Here is a 14,427-nt window from a genome sequence, read left to right on the forward strand (position 1 = left end):
CAGTTAATCCTTCTCGGTTTTTAGTATTGCTCGCGTTTTCATTCTCTTGCGATGTTTAATATTTTAGTTGATAACTTGGCTCGAATGAAATGATGTGAGAAAATACAATGGCCAGAATTTCAAACTACCAGAATGACAAGGAGGGACGCTGAGACAGAAAATGTGAGAGAAGGCTTCTATACCTCAGACTAAAAGGCATACAGTCAAATCTATCAGTGCACTGTTTATACTGTAAGGATTCTTTTTTTCTTCTTTTTTTTTTTTGAAAAAAAAGGTGCAAAGTTGCTATAATATATAGTTCCATTTAACTAGAATTATAAAAAGTATTAATTGCAAGCAATATCAAAATGTGCTTTTTTTCCTTTTTATATGACAAGACATTAGGAGGTGAAACCAAAAGAGGGGAAGAAATATATCTTATTCAGAAAGGGCGTTTCACCTTATTTTTCTCTTACTGTTCTATGCAAGCAATATCGCATGTCAAAGTACGAGATGGTAAGTCTCTTGGTCTAAGCTGTTCTGAGGTAGAGGCAAAAACTGAAGGGTTACAAAAGCCTGCAAAGAAAGCCTGAGTTTGAATGATGAATTAAAACATAAATTCCAAATACCCTTGAACCTCACTGAGCGCTCCAAATCAGCGTCTGAGTTTCCCAGTACTGAGGCAAGACAAACTGTGTTTGATTCTGAACTTGCTGGTTTGGGCCCATCTCCAAAGATCAGAATGACTTGTTCTTTTGGAATGTTTTGCTTTTTTATGACATTTTTGTAGGTTTTGTAGCCTATTTTGTAAAAATGATTGCACTCTGCTGCGCTGAAACTTTGGTTAACGTACCTGAATAGCTGAAATTTCATTCAACAGGACAGTATATTTTTTCCAAAGATCATTTCTGCAAAGAAACACGCTCAAGAAAACAAATCAACATAAACTCATTAAAATATAGAAGACTATTCCTTTGCCTTTCATGCTATTCTAAGATACATTCAAAGCTTTCCAAACGGCTATTGGTACCATCAGGGTTACTGAGAAAGAGGCCTGGAGCAGGAACAAAATATCAAGATTCCTCTAAAAGGGTTCTTGCAAAGCGTTCCACCAGTTTTCTTTTTCTTTCTACCAGCTGGCTGTGGCATGACTGAAAGGCTCGCCAATAATTTGCCTGGCATTTGTTGGAATTTTGCCTTTTTACAGACTTTTGCTTTCTCAGGCAGCTTTGAAGGAAGGCTGGAAGCACGCGCGCTTGGCTGGAGACAACGTGGATTCCTGCAGTCCTCATAAAAACAGTGCCCGTGGCTGAGCTAAAGTTTTGAAGTGCAAGGATGGGAGACTGGTAGTTCACCCTCTCGTTAAAAGTTATTCTCATGTGCAAATCTGGATTCCTGGAGTCCTTCAGAGACATCAGGTGCACAGGGGACGCTGATGGAGAGGTAAGAGCCTGCCTGGGTGTGCAGTCCTTGTATCATTGTGGTTTCAGTGGAACGCCCAGTGTTAATACCGAATTTTTGTCAGCTTCTTGGCTGAGTGACTTCTTAAGAGCAGTTCTGGTGCTAGACTTTTGGATTGCCTGTTATCTGTGGAATGTAAGAAGAATGAAAAGCACCAATCAAAACAGTGATGGTGGTAATTGAATATTTGGAAAACTGTTAAACGCCTCCATCCGAAGTGTTCTTTCTCTCCCTCTCTCTTTTTTTCCCTTTTTTTGGAAATTTGCTCTTTCATAAAATGTACGTGTCTGCGTTTTTATTCCAAAGCATCGCTCTGTTGTGGTTAGGTTCCACAGGAGGGTTCCAGCTTGTAAAGGTTAACCGTGCAGAAATCAAGGCTTTGTGCATTTTTGCAAAGGTCACACTCATCAGTAGTTGCGGAAAGACTGCTGGGAAGGGCTACAGTAACTACCCAATGATTGAACCGTGGCTCCAGGTTTCATTTCCTTTAAGAATACTGTTACAATCACTGGTTGTGTCACCAAGAGATAAAGAGGCTGCTCAGTCACTTGAAATTCAATTTGTACATTACTCGAATCTACCCCACCTCTTTCCTTCACGGTGCCTAGCAGCTGCTGGCTGGCACTCTGAATTTCAAATGCCTGAGCTGCAGGAAGCAGTTTAATAAATGGGATAGGTTTTGATTAATGTAACAAGCTGAAAATAGACAATGATGCAATGCATATCTCAGCAAGAACCACAGACTCAGATCAAACCTTTGTGTTCTGAGGAAGACTGCTATGGCAGAGGGTTTGCCCAGAGATGCATATTTATGTTTCTCTAACACCCTGAAGGTTCAAAAACTACCAATATATAAGATTTAGACCTGTAATCCTGTTATGTCTATAAGCGTGTACTTCAGGTGACTGCACAGTCATGAAGTTCAAGTCTAGATTAAGTATATGACATTGACTGAGTTCCTGCAAGGGCACTGCGCACTTCACCACAAAGCTCTGATTTTATTTGCAAGAAGGAAATACTGCGTTTTTTTCTTTCAGTGTTAGAAATGTAAGCAATCAGTTGCTGTGCTGCAAAACAACGGCATAAATATGTCAGGTTTAATTAGTAATTCATATGCATACAATAAATTACATGCTTTGACATTGTTTCCGATAAATAGTCTGTATGGCGATAGGACTCATCCATTGTGGCTCTACAGCTTTAATACTAGGAAACTTATTCTTTGCCAGTTCCTGCTCTCTCAAGCCCCAAACACTCAGAATTCATATTATGTTGGAATTCTCCCTCAGAAACTTGCGGATTTTCAGTTTTACACAATAGTATTTCTTCAAGGTAATATTCACTATGCCTCACAAAAGGAAAGAGCCGAAGATGTCACTGAAGATTATCACCACTGTCTTATGTAAAAACAAAATATAATTAATATATACTCACAAAAAAGATCTAAATTATCAGGTCCCGACTCTACTCTTTCTTTCCTTGAGGTTGTGGCGATGAGACCTGACAAGAGGTTGAACCCAGCGTGGCAGCCGGCTTCCCAAAGTGGCGGTAAGCAGATGTCGGGTCTGGGTCTCTGGGCAGCGTTCCCATATTGGCAACCATTTCTGAGCTGCCTTTCTTTAATTCCTTTTACAGGCAAAAGATAGCTTTGTATGTCTTCACTTTTTTGTGAAAAAATGTTCTCTCTATATATTATGAAATAATTAGAAAATCTAGAATCTGTGGGGTTTTGTGTTTTCACAGTTTTGAAGGCTCATTGTTTGTTCGGTGTTGTTGCTTAATACAGCCTTAGACGAGTTAAAATTTACATTTGTTTCATTAACATTTCCAGAGACTAAACTCTTGTGTAAGTACATAGTTCTGTAACATTACATGAGTTACCATTATTGAAAGTGAATTGGTTTCTCAATACAAGGATTAAAAATTATTGGAGAACTGTACAGGATAGTTGTATTTTTGAATTTATATAGCATATGTTCATTTCATTGGTATAAATAGCTTGCGCTAGTCATTAGTTGTGACTAATTGGATAATCACCAACTGATTACTGAAAGTTTCTGATTCCCAAACCAGAATTTTAGCATTTCAGTGGATATGAGAAATTCACTTGAAAATCTATACTCAAAATGTCATTAACTGTATATTCTGTCACACTTCAGTGGATTATCAGGGTTGTGGATTAGTGATACTGTTTTTTTAAAAAACAGTATAATATTTAAAATTCCATTCCACATTCACCTTTGTTTTTAAAGTCAACATACTGTGTTCCTATAGACTAATTCTCCCCCGCTTTTTTTTTAGTTTTATTTGGGTTACTCATCCTCCCTCTCCCCCCAACCCCCCACACTACCTCCCATATGATAGAGTGTTGATTGTAGTTGCTGTAAAAGTGAAGTACTATCAGGAGACCAAATCAATAGTGTTAACTCTCTGATCAGTTGTCTGCCATGAATAACAAATATTTTAAGTGAGCAGTTTGCAAACAAGCCATGGGCTAATATTTGTTTGCATAAACTATTCAGCACAGATGCATAGAAAGATATCTTGTGGAAAGCAGGATTAGTTTACAAATGATTCACATACAGAAAAACACTACAGTCATCAGATATTTTGTTCACAATTAATAATTAAACCACTCTAGTAGGGATGCTGAGAATATTGAGATGGCATGTATTCTCTCTTTTTTTTAACTATTATTTTAAACAAAATTAGCACATTGTCCTACTTAATTTTGAGGTGAGTTGACAGTGGCACAGTTAAAAAAAACATGTGGAAGAGCAAAGCAGTTCTGCCGACAAAGAGAGACTTACTTTGACTTCAACTTCAGCTTCGAAGCTGAGGAGGGTGAACGAGAAGGGGGTACTCGCAAAGCCTGGCTTTACCCTAGCGAGCTCCCTACCCCCAGCATCCCGCTACAGGGCCGCGGCAGTAGCGGGGCTCCTCTGGAGGCCGTTCAGAGACGAGAGACCCCACACGTCTCTGAAACGTTCTTTGAACTGCAAGAAATCCTCCTGTGAAGCCTCCTCTTTCCAAAGACAGCCACAAAGTTAAAACTCACCTTTGTGATTGCCTCCTCTGAAAACTTCACTTAAGCTTGAAAACATAATATTATGAAATGTGTTCTCCATGTTTGTATTTTAGCTTCAGCATTCTTGTCATTGCCGGCATTTCTTTGGAAGTTGTAGTTTGTTGATTTGTGATTTTTTTTTAGGGGTTTATTGAGGGAAAGCAAGGGGGAGGGATAGATCTATTTTTCTATTTTCCTCTGATTTTAATCTTTACTGTCTGAGTTTCGCACACTTCTCAAAGAAACTAACTATATTTTCCGTGTCTGTGGACGAAATATGCTTTAGCTAGGTGCCTGTTGGGGGCGGGCGGAGCATGGTTATGTCCCACTCTTCAGGGCTATAGTAGTTTCTTGCTGTTGGTACATAGACAAGAAAGGTAAACCAGATGTGAAAGGGGATTTGATGAAGTTATGGAAGAGTGGAAAAAGACAGTAACTGAAATGTAAGTAAGTTGTCCTTGAAGAAAAGGATTAAGAGTTTCTATATAGGGATGTGTTAAGCTCCACGTAGTTGAAACAGTGGGCTAAATAATTTTTTTTATTTTGAGTGAAATGCAGATAGCGAGGAACCATTCATTCTCCTCTCTGGAAATTTAATATTCACAGGGAAACGTAATATGAATCTGCACTGGCGTTTCAATTGTAGAAATAAAATTAATGGATTTTAGAGATGTTGTGATGGGATGTTCCCACAGTATCCATGAATTTAGGGAAATGGCAAAAATGAAAATGTTGATTTGCAAGTCCAAAGGACAGGGAAAGTAATAAGTGATTGAATGCCAGCAGTAACAGACAAGGGAGGACAAAAAGATGATGTTCTACTTTGCCAGGTAGAGATTCGCTTAGTTCATCCATATCTTGTTATTTGAAGTCACAGCTGGAGGTTCAACAGTGACAAGAGGTGGTGGAGTCATAGTTGAAGTCATGTGGCTGAATGAGGTTGCCCTGGGATTGGGTGTCTTATGTTTCGCTTTAAATGTGTTATTTAAAACAAGTAGTTAAAATCAGCTTAGGTTATCTATCACTCCACTGTTGAAGAAGATCCCATCATGGTGAGTTTTGTGAGGCCAAATTTTGAATGACTGGATGCATACAATTAAGTCAGTGGGCATAAAAGAAAACACTCATTTAATTTGGATGCTTTTAAGGGTTTTAGGAATTTCTTTTTCATCCTGATCCAGGGTTACAAACAAAAAGGAATAAGAAGCAGTCTGTTTTATTCATTCACATTGTACCATTCATATTTTGTGGTATGTGCTTTGAAGACTTCTGAAAGGCAATGCTATACACATGGCAGACATTATATTTATTATATTTACATGCCATTGTGATGAAGTACATAATTATGCAACATCAAAATTTCTCAAATTATTCACAATTTTTAAGTGAGTGGATTCAATCCACTGATACAAAAGACAGATGAAAACCTCAGCTATTAATTTTGTACTGCTGCTCAATTGGTATTGCATGTTCCAGCATCAGTTGAGTTCTGCATGATGCTTTTGGTGATTTATTGTATCTCATACAAAGCAGCTCTTTGCTTAAATATAGAAGGCTGTCTTGGGAACTTCAGCTGCTCCTGGTATAACACTGACTGGCCAAAGGAAACCTCTCGTTTGAAACTCTCCTGGTTTTTTTGTTTGTTTGTTTGTTTAATACTGTAAGTACACCAAGCGTATGGTCATAGTAAGTAAACATAAATATAATGAGTATAAATTTAAGGGTAATAAGTATATTTATTAGTTCGTTAGATAACGCTTTGCAGAGTGCTGCTTTCATCTACCTCTAATATTTCAGGTAATATTTCCTCTTTCTAAATTTTGAATACTCGAACAATAGTAACACTGGAGAGTGTTTTTTCCTTTCCGTTACCAGAGCTGCTGTCTGTTCTTAGTACGCTCTAAAAGCAGAATTGACTATCTTAATCTGAGAAACGGCTTTATATAGTAGCAGCTTAATGGTGATCTGCAAGTGTTATGTCTTAATACAAATGCCACCTGGTTCAGCCACACATGTTTGTACGATGGCAATAACATGGAAAATCTTAGCTCAGAGTAGATGTACTAAATAATGTCAGAGTACTTCAGCAGGTCAGGGTCCTGTTTATTGTCAAGTACCAGACAGTGTTTACCACAGAAAGTATCAGTTTCCTTTGCATCTTTCAGTAAAAATTTATCTCACTGAGTTTTATTCCAGGGGAAATGATATAAATTTTCATTAAAGAAAACAGTATATTATGACAGCGCTAAATGAATCATCTGCAATCACTTTTAAAATGCTTGATTTATTTTCCGCAGTTGGGAGGCTGTAAGTTAGGAAAATATTTTTGCTGACAAGAATGAAATACAGTCCAGATATAAATAAAAAAAAAATACATCTCTCTGGCTATCTGAAGTGTTTGTGTGTGTGTGTGTGTGTGTGTGTATGTATGTGTGTACGCACATGCATTTCTCTTCCCTGTAATTACGTAGGTATCTATGGGTATGAATATATATATTTTGGCCACGTTGGGAAATACTTGGTCACATTCCTTCTCTAAGAAAAAAGCAAAGCAAATTGACTAACCAGTGCAGACTAAAATAAGATCCGTCATAACAGAAGAGAATATTGTCCTAGAGAGAATTTATATTCGCACATCCTTCTGTGAGACTTTCATATATTTGGTGACATTGTGAAATGTCATTGAAGAAAAGGCATTTCAGTTTAGCCTTGAGCAAACATACACGTAGTAGAAGCACTGTGCATATGCAAAGCCTTTTTCTTCTTCCAAAAGGGACCTTTTTTTTGCTATATACATAACTGAAGCTAAGCTTAGGCTAGTAAGGTGCTGCATGATAAGAACTTGGTTAGCAAACATGTTGAGCAATCGAATGACTTGAATAACAAAATCCCCAGCAGAGTGTTTCAGAGCTAACTGCGTTTGCACTCTGCAAGGAGATCAATGCCTCACCCTCATTGATTTTCTTCAGTCGCAGAACCAGGATTATGCACAATGTGAAACCGTATTCCCAGACACATTCAATCTGATTTCTTAGTCAACGATAAAAAGGCATAGTATTGTACTGTAAACATAAGGTTAGAGAAGTATAGCATATCAAATCTGTACCTCTAGTAAGGCTGCATGTTAAACAGAAGCATCATAATATATTCTGGATGTGATGCAATCCGTCTCACAAAAATATTAGACCGGTGCTAAACAGATCCCCTTTACATGTATTGCCTCCAAATAAATGTGCAGAGATGCCAAAGAGAGAAACTGAAATGCATTGCATGGATTTATTTTAGTCTCACATCACTTTAAAACATGGTATAGTTTCCTTTCTGGCAGACTTGAGCTTTAGTGTAAACACATAAAAAGAAGTAATTTCTTCAGAAACTTGAGAGCAGGAATGTAGTACATCTTCAGAACATAAATGACCTTGTAATGTACAGTGTATGCCAGTTTTCAAAAAAGTAATAATTACAGCAGAATAAATCAGTGGGAAATGACAGCTGACAGGAGCGTCATTCTGATCTGCAATTTCCCCTTGTTTGTAGCATTGCGCACAAGCCATGGGAATGCCATCAAATGCTGTTCAGCTGTAGTTCAGTTTGAATACTGGAATGAATTAAATTAGCTCAGTTCAGAGTTTTCCTAAGCCATTTGTGGGTGGATGTAGGCAAAAACAGCAAAGGAGGAGCAAGAAGGGACTGTGGTGCCTTGACCAAGAAAACTTCCTGTCTTCAGCTTCAGTCATGTCAGGCTTTGCAGAAGCAGAGACCAGTCCTATGAGCTGTAAGTTGCCTCTGAAAACAGGCCAAATTAAAGCCTCTCCTAGAGAGATGCCTGTGCCATTTATAGGTAACTTACCCAGGAACTGGGTACTGTCTGTATTTCATAATTTAAGATCAGAGTTGCTTCTTGTTGTCTGTGCTTCTCCAGTGTTACTACCCAGCTTAGCGTGTATGTGCGCCTAGAGCAGGTCTCACATTATGCAAATATAGTAAGTGCGAATTAGGAAGCTTTAAGTTACTGAAGCCAAAGAGTCTGGGTTGATACATCCATAAGACTAGCATTTTTTTGTTTGATTAAATTTTTAGACATAACCATGTCAGTTGGTTAGGTTGACTCTTGTTGGCTCTCAAAAGTGTTATGAGAAAACCCTGAGTGCCATGATGCAGGTGAGGCGTGCTGTATGCTAAGCACGAGCTAAAAAGTGACAACAGCACTGGCAGCGCACTGGAGGACTTTTATTAAGTGTTAACGACCTGAATAGATGTGATGAGCATAAACAGTAGCTTGGAACAAAGTGTTCTCTTAAGCTAGGGGAAAAAATATTTATTTGTTTTACTCTAACATGTATAAAAACCTAGGCATGGGCCAAGGGATCCCTGTGAAGTTTGTATTTTTCGTACTAAGCGCTGACTATTTTTCACAGTATTGAACTACTTGATCAGGAAAGCACTTATTAATCTGCTTGACCTCTAATCATGAACCAAAATCCACTGGCATATGTCCTTAAATGCTTTTTCTGAACAGGGACAGCTATATCCACGTATTTAAGCACTTTACAAAAATGAGGCCTTAGTCTTGATCCAAAGGCCACTGAAATCATTGAAAGACCTTCCACTGTCCCCTGTTCATCAGGGTCAATATTTCTTTCCTGTGAAAAGACTTTGAATGCGTGTTTCTTAAGGGGTTCCAATTCCATGTTAAAGATAGATGTTAAAACAGTTCACTGAAAATTCCCTGTTTCTGGAGAAGTCACATTTTTAGAACTTGGTATGCTTGATCTAAGTAAGTGATAGTAGTCTAAATTAACATTGTAAAGTAATTTGATAATGAGTAAGTGGGAGGATGCACACAGAAAACTAACACCATTGTTTAACCTCAAAACTATGCTAATAAGTGGGGTGATAGACATGCAACTTGGAATAATGGAGCTGTTATTCTAGCCTACCAGGCTCTCTCAGGGGACTCATAAGTGGATTTGCCATGCCATGACTAAATGTAGCTCCAGTCCAGTATTTTGCATAGCCTAAAGTATCTTGTTGCAGTATATTCTCACATTTATCAAACTGAATCAGGTTTAGAGGAAAATATATTCTTCCACTCTAGAAAGGAGACATCTGTGTATATTATTTGCATACTATTTATTGGCATGCATGTAAAATTGAAGAATCCTTCAGAAATAACCTGTTTTTGAAAAAGACTATATCAGCACAAGAATTTCATTAATTTTCAGTGTGCCCATTAAAAAAATAAAAGTATCCTTTTAAGAGAAAAGAAAAAAAAAACAGGAAGAGTGCAAAACATTATGAACTCAAATGCATACGTATGCACATGTGTTTGTCTGACCTGGAGCTGATCGTAATGCAGAGCATACTCCAAAAATTATCTGAACCCAGCTTACGTTGAAGTCATCTACAGTTACTCAACATCCAGCTTACGTTGAAGTCATCTACAGTTACTCAACATTGACTAGTCAGTGTATTTCATTTCTTTTTACAACAGCCATACCCTGCCAATAAAAGATCAAATACTTTTGGTTACTGGATTGAATTTTTTAAAAGTACTTGATGTTCTTCTGAATCTGCTCCCAGTTACAGCTCACTAAAGGGTCTGGTCCAGTGGTGATTCTATAAATACAAACGCAAGCTGAAAAAGCTGCTCCTAAAGCCGAATGCACAAGCCTGATGTTAAGTGATTTCCACTCCACTCTATCTTGTTTACACAGTTTCCACCCCTGAAAGTGGGTGGTTATGCAAAAAACAAAAAAAAAACAAAACAAAAAAAAACTGTTTTGTTTTGTGCAGTCCAATTTTCTGTTGGCCTTTTGCAGCACAGAAACATACAATTACAGTGCACTTGAAAAGCACTCAGATGAACTCATCCCAGCTTCCCATATGTACAAAGTGATGCATTTTTAGATAAATTACGTTAGAATGAAGACAGACAAGCAGGAGATTGCATTGTGGTTTTATTTCCGATCACTGGCAGTTAACTTTGTTTTTTACATCTGTTTAAAAAAATGCAGAGGATAAGAAGTCCTAAGGAAACCACACAGCTTATTTAAAAAGAAAAAAGAAAAAAAAAAAGAAAAAAAAAAGAAAGCTAATGTTAAGCTTTTATCATTCTCCTTTACTTGTTATTACAGCATCACTTGCGTTAGATAGAAACTTGATCTTTCAGTCATTCACAATCATTAAAATCCCCTAGGTTACGCTACAAAAAGTGGGGCTGCCCGGTCAGTGCCTGGCACTGTCCCAAGTTAAGCACAGTGAAAACCCTTGTAACAACCATGGGAGAGACTAGTCCTAGCTCAGCTGTTATAGCAGGTGTCTGCTCAGTCAAAGTTTCACTGTTCTTTTTTTTTTTTCTTTCTTTTTAATTTTTAGTACTTTTAAAATTTAATAAACGGGCTGCATAGGAAAGGCTTTTCATTACTCGTAAGTCGCACAGGAGTGGGGTCCCATGGAATGGGTGTTGGGAACGGCGTTATCCTCCTCCTACCCCACGTCCTGTAGGCAAATGCCTTCCTTTTCTGCCCTTTTCTTCTGTGCCTGCCTCCCTGCCCTCCCCGAGTATTTCCATGCTCCACTGTATGAATTCCCCGGCTCTCTGGCGTGCGCTCTGCTTTGCATCCCCCGTGCTCGGCACGCTTTCCCGGCCCTCACCTTACAGGGTAGCGGGTGGCCGTCTTTCCTAAAAGCAGCCCAGGTTTGGTCCCGTGGCAAAATGCAGGGCAGGCTTTACAAGGAGATTTCAGCATCTGCACACACCCCCCCCCCCCCCCCCCCCCCCCGCCAAGGCTTTTAAATCCTTCTTTGATCTTCATTTACTTTACAGTTAGAACATAATTTCCATGTGGACATTAGAGTAATGTGGTTAAAAATACGGCAGTATTTGTCATAGCTAGTGGAGCAGGTGTCTGTGCTACGTGTGTTAGGCAGGTCGTTTCAAATGGGAAAGACTTTTAAGGCCAGATAACATGTTGTTCGCTCAGGGTCATGGCTCATAGGTGGCCCTAAGGACAGGTTTGAGGGCAATTATATTTGCTCTGACTACACTTACCCAATGGTTTCCTTAAATGCAATGTTCTTCATCTCGTGCGTTGGGGCTGCGGGCCCGATCTTGCAGTGTCACATGCATAAAGGCTCCAAAGATTGGCCCCAAACTGTTACGTACTCTTGGGCCACACGGTTTCGCTGTTATAGCTGATCAAAAGAGATGATGGAAGGAGCCGTTCTTGCAGACAGCTTGTGGTCTAGGCAGTCAAAGATACGAAGTCTGTACTCAGAAACGTGAGCGCTGTCGCTCAACTGCTTGTTTCCTTCAGATATACGACCACCCCAATTGCACGTGCACAGGAGATCTTCTCAGGTGCGGGATTAGAAAATAGGACTCTAACAGCCAAAGTAAAAAACCAGTTGCTTGTGTCCTGCTTGTTTTAATACCATATTAATGAAGACAAGCTTGCTTCTAAATAAGTTGCCTTTGGCTGAAGCAATTCTACTTTCATTCTACCTAATTCACTCTCTTCTTTCTTCTATCACTACATGAAAATCTTCATTATAAAATGGTGCCAAAAATCTGTTTATGAATTATGACCCAATTTACAACCTACATTTACAGCAAGTAATGTACAGGTGATACAAATACAGCTTGAACAGACAGAGGGATTTCTTCCTGCTGGTTCTGGTGATTTCCAGTCTTAGAAATTATGTGAGGAAAGTTTTAAGCATATGGTAACTGTAAGGCTCTCTGGCTCTAGTGCCATTTAAATCAAAGAACATCCTCATTAGCATCCAGGAAACAGAGCTGTCCTTTAATGTACAACAATGCACCACATACTGAATGGAAAGTTATTAAGTCCCAGATGAAAATGGTTTCTTTCACTTATTTATTTAGCTCAGTATGCAGCTAAGCATACAAGGCTAAATGAGAGAAAATTAAAAAATGCATGTAATAACCATACATGTCAAATGGCACTAAGATCCTCAAGTTCTTTTATCCCATACCTCCCAATAGCATTAATCATTTTCTTATTCAGTCTTGCACTTTATCTAAATCCCAATTCTAATATATTCAGCCTTATACTTCTATCATTCCAGCATGCACTGCAGAGTCTTTACCAACCCAATATAAATAAAGAAAATACGGGCACAGAAGTGGTCATGCTGGACACATAAATTAGATGGATTAGTTCATTGTTTTCTTTGCTTTTTTTTATTCCTTTTCAAATCAATATTGGTTCTAGGTGGCAGAAAAAAATTGCACAGTATTTGAGTCAACACAATAAATTTAACTTACAGGAATCTGACTGCATTTCTTAGGCCTTTAGAGATATCTGCTTGCAACTTCAGTGGCCACAGAGTAAAAATTGGAACAAAACAAGAAAACACTGCTTAGCCCATAATTCAAATTCCAGTAAGTGGAGGACTTTCCAATAAAATCCAGGCACTTGAGAGGTATGGAAACGGCTGTGGCTCAATAAAGTTGATTGAGTGCCCTTACTCCCTCATATAGTACCGGTCAGGAAAAAGAAAAAAAGAAAGGAAACATAAAAAAAATTCAAAAGATAATAAAGACTTAACTGTTAGGTCTCCAGATTTAATCTTGTGGAAATTCTCAAGAAGTCTGCAAAGCTCATCATACTGCAAGCAATTAAAGGCATTACTAAATGTAGCAAATGAATAACATACTAGACCAAAATAGAGCGGTTGATTGATTTGATATGTGACTGAAGGCTCCTCTTTGTCTTTTTCCCTTTTCTGCAATCAATAACATAAACCTTTTCACTTTCTTGCCTCTCCTGCAGCTCCCTAATATTGCCTCTCTGCTGGGTACTACACTTTTCTGGGAAAAGTTGCCCACTGTATTGTTCTGAGATGACCGCTCTCTGCGACCTCGATCCTGCAAATAATTGCTATCAACTTCGGTACGAGACTGAATGAAATTACTCTTCATGGAATTTACCAAACCCCTTTTGTTGAAGTTATTATCATGATCTGACTCTTAATTCTCCTTTGCATGACAACATGAATCCTCAAATTGTGACAAACTTGCATGACAGGGCCTTGTGCTTTTAAGTTGAGACAAATGAAAATTATAAGGGAAAGGCGACTGACCACAGAATTATACAATAATCTTCAACTGAATCTAATCTTCAATTAAAATATTCCTAAAGCTTCACAGTGGTTGGAGAAATGCCCTGCCAGTACACTTCTTTACTTGTCCGCTAGCAGAGCAATGCAGTTGCTGTGGATTGACAGGACAGGAGCCCATCTGGACTGTCCCGTGGCCTGCTGAAAGCCAGAGTGAAAGGCAGCCTGCAAAGTAAAACACGGACTTGTGTGGGCCAAGGGAAGATTTATGGGAGGAGGTAGCAGACCCCTTTCCTGTGATGTTTGAGCTCTGCCCAGAAATGCCTTTTCTTGGCTAACCGCAAAAGCGGAGAGAGAAGGTGAAAGGAGACAAGGAATCTGAGAAGCTGCTAAGCGTTAGAAAAGGTGGATTCATGACACGGTTTGCATGGCTGCAAAATTGCTCTATCTGAGCAGAGTCTCCTCACAGAGAACAAACTGCAGCTGAAGAATTTGACACGTTTTATTGGGTTGATGTTGAGTAAGGAAAGCAGTGCATACGCCTTTACTAAGACTGGCTATCAGAAAAAAATACTTGCATTTTCAAGTTTGCTGTCCATGCTGGAGGGAAAACTATTCCCTTGTTCTGCATAGTTTTTCAGCTACTTAGCTGTAGTGAAAGCAAACAAAACCCAAACCTACTTTTGCTGTTTTGAAGTCCTCGCTCTGAAGGTGAGTTAGCAGAAGCAATGCTGTGGCTTTGGTGAAGCTGAAATTTTAAGCTGCTTTTGGGTGGAGTTAAAAAGTGGAGTGTTTCCTTCTACTATAGCTCACCTCTCAACTTCAGAGAAAGC

At 38.8% G+C, this 14,427-nt stretch overlaps 1 long non-coding RNA gene across 1 annotated transcript in view; it reads left to right on the forward strand.

The window, feature by feature from the left end:
• LOC135324244 (uncharacterized) overlaps positions 1-14,427 on the forward strand; it is a 34,035-nt gene that overhangs the window by 5,702 nt on the left and 13,906 nt on the right. The window contains exons 3-4 of the long non-coding RNA XR_010385610.1: positions 1,203-1,422; positions 2,925-2,988. This is a non-coding gene — a long non-coding RNA (uncharacterized LOC135324244). The remainder of the gene's footprint in view (positions 1-1,202; positions 1,423-2,924; positions 2,989-14,427) is intronic.

Source organism: Dromaius novaehollandiae, chromosome W, assembly GCF_036370855.1.
Source record: "Dromaius novaehollandiae isolate bDroNov1 chromosome W, bDroNov1.hap1, whole genome shotgun sequence".
Classification (NCBI taxonomy): domain Eukaryota; kingdom Metazoa; phylum Chordata; class Aves; order Casuariiformes; family Dromaiidae; genus Dromaius; species Dromaius novaehollandiae.